This window comes from Dipodomys spectabilis, unplaced genomic scaffold, assembly GCF_019054845.1.
Source record: "Dipodomys spectabilis isolate Male_0828 unplaced genomic scaffold, ASM1905484v1 ptg000583l, whole genome shotgun sequence".
NCBI lineage: Eukaryota > Metazoa > Chordata > Mammalia > Rodentia > Heteromyidae > Dipodomys > Dipodomys spectabilis.
Window position 1 is genome coordinate 4455935 of NW_024871260.1, and position 7304 is coordinate 4463238.

Below are 7304 nucleotides of genomic sequence, written 5' to 3' on the forward strand. Positions count from 1 at the left end.
TTTTTCTTTGGGATAAAATGACAATGTTGTCTAATTTCAAAAGTTTTGTAAAGGTTATGCTATGTAAACGTCTTTCTGAGGTGAAGATTTAATACACTGATGTCAAACTAAATTTAATAATATGAATTACGTGTGTTGTTACACTTGTTATTTTGTAATCAACTTTTTAATAACTGTTTTTCATTTCTTGCATCTGAAGAATGAAAACTACGGAATACTTCACAAATTTTCATATCATCCTTGTGCAAGTGCCATGTTAATCTCTGTATTGTTGTAATTTAGGTAGACCTGCTGCGGAAGCATGTAGTATCCTAATGATGCAATCTTTATACAGGCGTATATCCATGGGTGCCTACTTGTAAGAAGGAAACCTTATTGTTCCTAACAATGCTATTGATCTTATTTCCCTAAAATTCTGTGAATAGTGAAAAAATTTATATTGTTCAGCAGATTGCTCACATTTGCATTTTTTTATCAATGACAATTTTAAGTCTTTTTCATTTGGAATTTGATCATATTTTCAATAATTTATAGTGAAGTACAAAGGTGTTGGCTTTTTCAAGTATTATTTATCCAACTGAATTAGCTTTGTGGAGCTAATGGATTCAAAGTAAGCCTTGCTTAAGAGCTACTTCTCACCTTCTGCAGCTGACATTTTCCCAAATGAGGTTTTACTGGCACAAATGTCTACCTGACCCTTTACTCTTCTTCCATGTAGGAACAGACCAATCAGAATATCTTACACTGAGAGCATAGATTGTCTTACTTGAACAAAACTAATCTTAGTAACAAGGGATTATAGAGAGATGAACAGTTCAGACAGAACTGTTCAGACTAGAAGGTATTTTATCAAAATATAATTGTCCATTATATATATAACATTTCAAAAGTAGCTAAAACCAAGAAGGTGAAAAAATTGTTCATATGTATGATTATTTAATGTCCTGGCCTGTCTACTATCCAACCAGACAGGAAGTTACACTACTGCCTTTCTATCACCAAATATATTCATATTTGCAAGAGAAGTCCATATTTTTCTCCTCATTATTAGCCCTTAAATCAGTAATGTTTTAATCACAGTGATTTCTCTTGCCTCCAGGCTGTAAATATACAAATGGTCAGGCTTAAGGTCCAACTCTATCAAACACTGAGGTAGAGATAATGGAATAATACTATAAAAAAGAGTTGCCTTTGATACAGTAACCACAACAGAACAATGTAAAATATGTGTCTTTTTCTTATATTATATATAGTTATATATTTTATATTTATATGTGCTGATTTTATATTTCACACAGTGAAACGTACTAGAATTAGTTGATAATTTCACAAATAAATTGATATATATTTATTCCAATAAATAGAATTGGAATATAAATACTTAGGTTTAAAATGTATATTAGATAAAGAACCAATGCAATGTCTTTGGTATAAAGTTGTGATACATTCTAAATGTTCGTGGTCTTCTGAATTCACATGGTAAAAAAAAAATGTTGTTTTCCTCTAATCTATAAGGGAGTTTACCTTGATTCTCTGTTTATTGTTTTAACTCGCTGGTTCCAAACTGTTATTCTACATATTTCTGAACCATTCCTACTGATTATGCCAAAATTTTGCTGATAAGATGTCTAAAAAATGCTATTCTGTCCTAGGATCCCAGATCCCAGTTAAATGCATCATCAGATGACAAGGTCAAGGCTTCTCACCAAGGTTCATGCAACATGCCAACACAAAGTAATTGAAGATCCATCTCAATTTCTCATTTCCTATATTTCAGGACCCCAATTCTTGAGATGCAGGAATTAGCAGTAAGCAATTGAGAAATGCAATGCAACTTGAAAGATGAGATCACAAAATTTGAGAGTAAGTACTATAATTCAAACATTCAACTTACATATGACCAGCCCATATGAGTGAACAAGTTCACAAAGTGTCATAAGATTATTTTTAATACCCCTCCCCTATGATTAATGAAAGATTTTAGTCCCGCATAAGTGGGCCAAAAAATAGTTCCTGGAAGGATAGATCCATAATTGGTCTACCAAGGCCCAGAAAACTTTACTTAGTGTTCAAATATAATTCAGAAAAATATTGAGAAGATCCTTAGTGCTTCAAAACACTGGGACTTCAGTACAACATGGTTCTGTGGTATAAAAATGTCACTCTCAAACCAATGATAATCTACATTTAATCTCCTGAAAGTTATTCCTTTTCAAATTAAATTTTTAAAATTTCATTCGCCAAAATAACAATAGACAAGTAGATGATACTTAGTGACATTACAAGTTTTTCAAGGGTAGAGAACAAGTTACAATGGAGTTGAATTATTTACCCAGCACTAATAACAAACACGTTCAACCATTCATTAAAGTGTAGAAATAGTACCACCCACAATTTCTGTTTTTCAGTACGGACCGTCCAGAAATGTGTTAAGTAGATCAGCCTCCCAAATTTCAAACTAAAACGTTAGCTAATAAAGTAAATGTCATCATTTAATAAAGTACATTTTAAAATGTCACAAATAGTTGTCTTAATATATCTAATATTATGTTTTTCCTATCTGTCTAACATAGTAAAAAATATGACTTTAAGTTTTGAATATGGGTACTCATGAGAGATGTGACAAACATAAAATCTGTCTTCTATTTCTATCATATTCCTCTACAGGAATAAATTTTAGTTATCTTCTTTTTCCATAACTTATAGGTAGTAGAAAATATTATCCCATGTAAAATAAAACAATCACACCTTTTTACAAAGCCATTTATAAAAATTGGTAGTTAGGAATACATTCTGTGCCATTTTTTAACTTTCTTTTTTACTAAAGGTTAATCTTCCAAATGGATGAGAATAAAATCATGTTTAGGTGCTTCATATCTCCAGTCTTGCAAATTGTTACTGCAGATGAGTGAATTATGGAAATATAAGCTGACATCGGTTCAAGCATATACAGGATGGAAACTCCATCAAATGTATCTAAACCTTTCAAAGTATTAATAGAGAGTTTAACAGGATGACTATCAGGAAGTTGAAACCAGAACGCAATTATAGTAAAGACATAGAATGAATGAAAAATGAACAAGGCCAAGTACAGCTAGAATACACAATGTACACATATGATAAAGGAAGTGGTAAATCTGAAAAAAAATCTTGGAGAAAAGGTTGGTTGAGAATGATGGAAGGAGTGATATTGATCCAAGAGCATTGGACAATTAGATGGATATATTTAATTGTAACACACTTGCATAACCTTACGAAATTCAGTTCAAATACACAACAAAAAACAAAAACACACAAAAATAACAACCAACCAGCAATCTCTAGAGAGTATGAATATGACCTCTCAAAATTTTAAGCAGTTAATGAAAGGTAGTCTTGGGAAAACCAAGAAATCTGTTCAAAGAGGGAAGTTTGGGATAGGGGAGAATTTTGAACAGGTTTAAATAGAATGTCTAAAATTTTATATAAATCACCTACATCTGCTGCAACTAGTATCTTGCTTCAACGAGTTCTCTGTCTGAACTGGATAATCCAGTCGTGAGACACACTTGATACCTTGAGAAGATAGAACGCAAGAAACAAGATCAAGAACCCATTACTCCACTGGAGAGAAAATAATCCTTTATGTTTTCTCTAATCTCTCTTCACTACTTGTTCTTTATACTTTTAAGTCAATTGATTTTGAAGTATATTTTTCCTTCTTTCTTCTGGCAAAGTAATTGGTCAAAGTAATTCATTAAATATTATTTGCCATTTTCATCTTTCACGCTGTTTAATTGGCCAAGCGAGTCTATTAAACTTGCCTCTTGCATTTGGTTGCCATGAAACAACATCTATGTTAATGAGAAGAAATCTAATGTAAAACTTTGTCTCCAGGAAACAGTCCAAGAAGCTGTGATCACAAATATTTGGCTGTATTTTTTATTTTTTTCTTTTACATTAAAAGTCTTCTTGTGTCTAAAGTGCCCACAAAAATAAGGACTCCATCACTTTTGTTTCAATCAATTCTAACCTCAAAGATATATTTTGCTAAGAAAATGGTTAGAGAAACTGAAAAATACTGCACTTTTATTTTCTCTTAAGACTCTCCTTAGATACCATATCAGGAACAATTAAGTTATTCTATGAAAAATAATTTCAATAGATCATTTTTCTCTTGGTCTTGCATTTGTTCACCAAGTTGTATGGAGGAGAGTAGAGTTAAATCACCTATACCTAAGAAGACAGTGTCTGTTACAAAAAGACAATGCTTCTATATCCTGCTTCTATGTCCTCCTCTTAGCTCTTGCCTGATTTCCAATTAATCACAGCATCTTGGCTTCAAGTCTAGTGAAGCTGAAGGACTATACGGGCTCCACCACTGCTACATCTTCATGATATCTCTTTTAAAATTCTTTAAGTTGCCTCATTTGGATGTGGAATTTATTTTCATGTCTTCATTCAATCTGTTCTGTGTTTTAGTGAGCCAAATAGGTTCTGTAAAATCACTTTACGTAGTAAAAATATTAACACAATTTATATAAAATTTTGGCCTCCCTTCACTGCTGAAGCCAATACACTTAGCTAGGGCTTCTAAGAACAATGTTTTCTTACCTTTTCCATTTGCTCAATTCTTTTCTGAACCCAAAACATTTTAGCTTACGTAATAAGAGAAGTCTTCACTATCTCAGGTTAATAAGGATATTATTATTTGTGAGTCACTTAGAAATGTGAAATCATTAGTTTGAAGTATCCAATCAGATTTTTTTCTGTGTTTCACTGCTTCACATGCAAAGACATTGTGGAAAGTGTTACAAACAGAAATTTGTAAACCCAACACCTTCTTTCATTTTGGAGGGCACTTTCTCCCTAAATAATTTGACCCAAATTACCTTTTTCAGAGAATTACTGTTTGGTAATTAAAGGTCAATTCACAAATTTTGATGTCTTATTTTTTAAGAACTTTGAATTTAAATTCCAATACAACCTTGTTTTACACAGGGAGAATATATTTCCTGGGTAAGAATAATGCCAAAGGAACCTACAGGATTTACAGCAAGATTTCTGAGGTTTGTTTGTCTAGTGTGAAAAAGAGCCATCTTCACCCACATTGCTCCCTCTCTACTAAGTCTCCGTGGATTTCTTTGCATGAAAACCTATTCTCCCAGGCAATTTTAACTTTTATTAATAGGCTAAGTTGTTAAAATTTTTAATAATTCAAATTTACCTGTCAAAACTTTAAAATTCTTGAAATTCCTTTATCAGAACCGCGAATTGACCAATCCTAATTCCACCTTTACCATCAAAAAGTTAACATGCTGTTTTCATGATATAGTGTCCATGCAGCTATTACTTTCCAGTGGCTTTGTATTGCCTATATATAACCATAAAAGCTGATGCTAAGCAAAATTAATTCCAAGATGTAGAACCAGATTTTTTATTTGTGGTTGTTGTTTTTGATGAACTATGTGATTTGTTTTCTTTGGGTTTTTCCCCTATGGTTCATTCCTGCTGTATTTGATTTTGTATTGTGAATACATTTACCTTAAATAGGAATGGAAGAGGAAAAGCAAAATGGTGAGACAAAGGACAAAGAGAAAACCAATGCAGTAGCAACACTCACAAGGCAATATGTTGGAAATGTACATTACAACTTGTGAGGGGTGAAGGGGTGAAGGAAAACTGTGAGAAAAATGAGGGAGGGGTATCAAGTTTGAAATGTTTTATATTCACTACCTTACAATTGCTGTAACCTCACTGTACATCAATTTAATAATAAAATTGAAAAAATAAGCTGGATAAAATGTAATTTCACTGTATTGGCACAGTAAATATTATTCTTTATGTAGTAACATTTTAAAAATCAATACTATTTGACATCTAATGTGAATTAATTACCTCTTCTTTATCAGAGGGTTATCAACGTGAATTTTATCCAACTAGACAATATATTCATAATATATTGCCAAGTTTTTCAAAAAAGAATAAATTTAGTACTTTCTCATTATAAAACAGAAAAAAAGTTTAATGCTATGGAAACCCATAACTTCCAAAATTAAATAAGTTGTTAAGCGGACAGAATATATGTGTTCATCAAAATTACTATGACTAATAACTACTAATTTTTTTCATTCTCAACATTCCATACCTGAGAGATTCAAAACAGTACATTTTTGCATATTATGAAATTCTGCAATAGATGCCGTTTCCAATGGGGTGTTACAAAATGAGAAGTCAACACAAAAATAGCCACATTCAGGTAGAGGATAAAACTATGAAGTATCTGTAATAATTAATTCCTCAAGAGTAAGCAATTGTTTTTTTTTAATTTATTTATTTTTTATTGTGAACATACTGTATGGAGGGCTTACAATTAAATGGGCAAGATGACGAGTACATTTCTTACCAAGCATTGTAGCCTCCTCCTTTGTTTCCCCCTCCCCTCCCTTCCCACCCCCCACTGCTCCCCCATGCAATCCTCACCCCCACCAAAGTTGTAAAGTTCATTTTAGACATGACAAGTTTTACTTCTCATTGTTGCAACGGGTCCATTTGTATCCTTATTTAAACGACTTGCTTTTCCCCTTCCCCTCCACAAATTATACCGACATCAAATACAGTGAAAGCATGGGCTATACTGTGGGGGAGGGGCATAAAATGCAACAAAGAATTAATCTTACAAATGCGTTAGAAACAAAGGCATGAAAGGAAAAAAAAACATTTAAATACATATCTTAGGGTTAATTTTCCTAACATCATCTTATCTTACTTTTTCTTCTTGACTCACACATATACTAGATATTGCAAATAAGGGAAACCATGGGACCTATGTTTCTTTGGGCCTGGCTTACTTCACTTAATATAATTTTTTCCAAATCTTTCCATTTCCTAACAAATGGGGCAATGTCATTCTTTCTGATGGAGGCATAGAATTCCATTGTGTATATATACCACATTTTCTTGATTCATTCATCTGCTGAGGGGCATCTGGGTAGGTTCCATATCTTAGCTATAGTAAAAAAAATGCTGCAATAAACATAGTTGTGCTTGTAGCTTTAGTGTGGCCTTGTTTGTAAACATTTGGGTAAATGCACAAAAGTGGGATTGCTGGGTCATAGGGGAGCTCTATGTGGAGTCTTTTGAGGAACCTCCATACTACTTTGCAAAGTGGTTGAACAAGTTTACACCCCCACCAACAATGAAGTAAGGTTCCCTTCTGTCCACATCCCCTCCAGCAGCTGTTGTTATTAGAGTTCTTGATTTTTGCCATCTAACTGGGATGAGGTGGTATTTCAATGCTGTTTTGATTTGCAATTCTTTTATGG

General features: G+C 32.8%; 1 pseudogene; it reads right to left on the minus strand.

Moving 5' to 3' along the window:
* Positions 1–203: 203 nt before the first annotated feature.
* On the minus strand, positions 204–303 carry LOC122100543 (annotated as a pseudogene).
* Between the last annotated feature and the right edge of the window lie 7001 nt (positions 304–7304).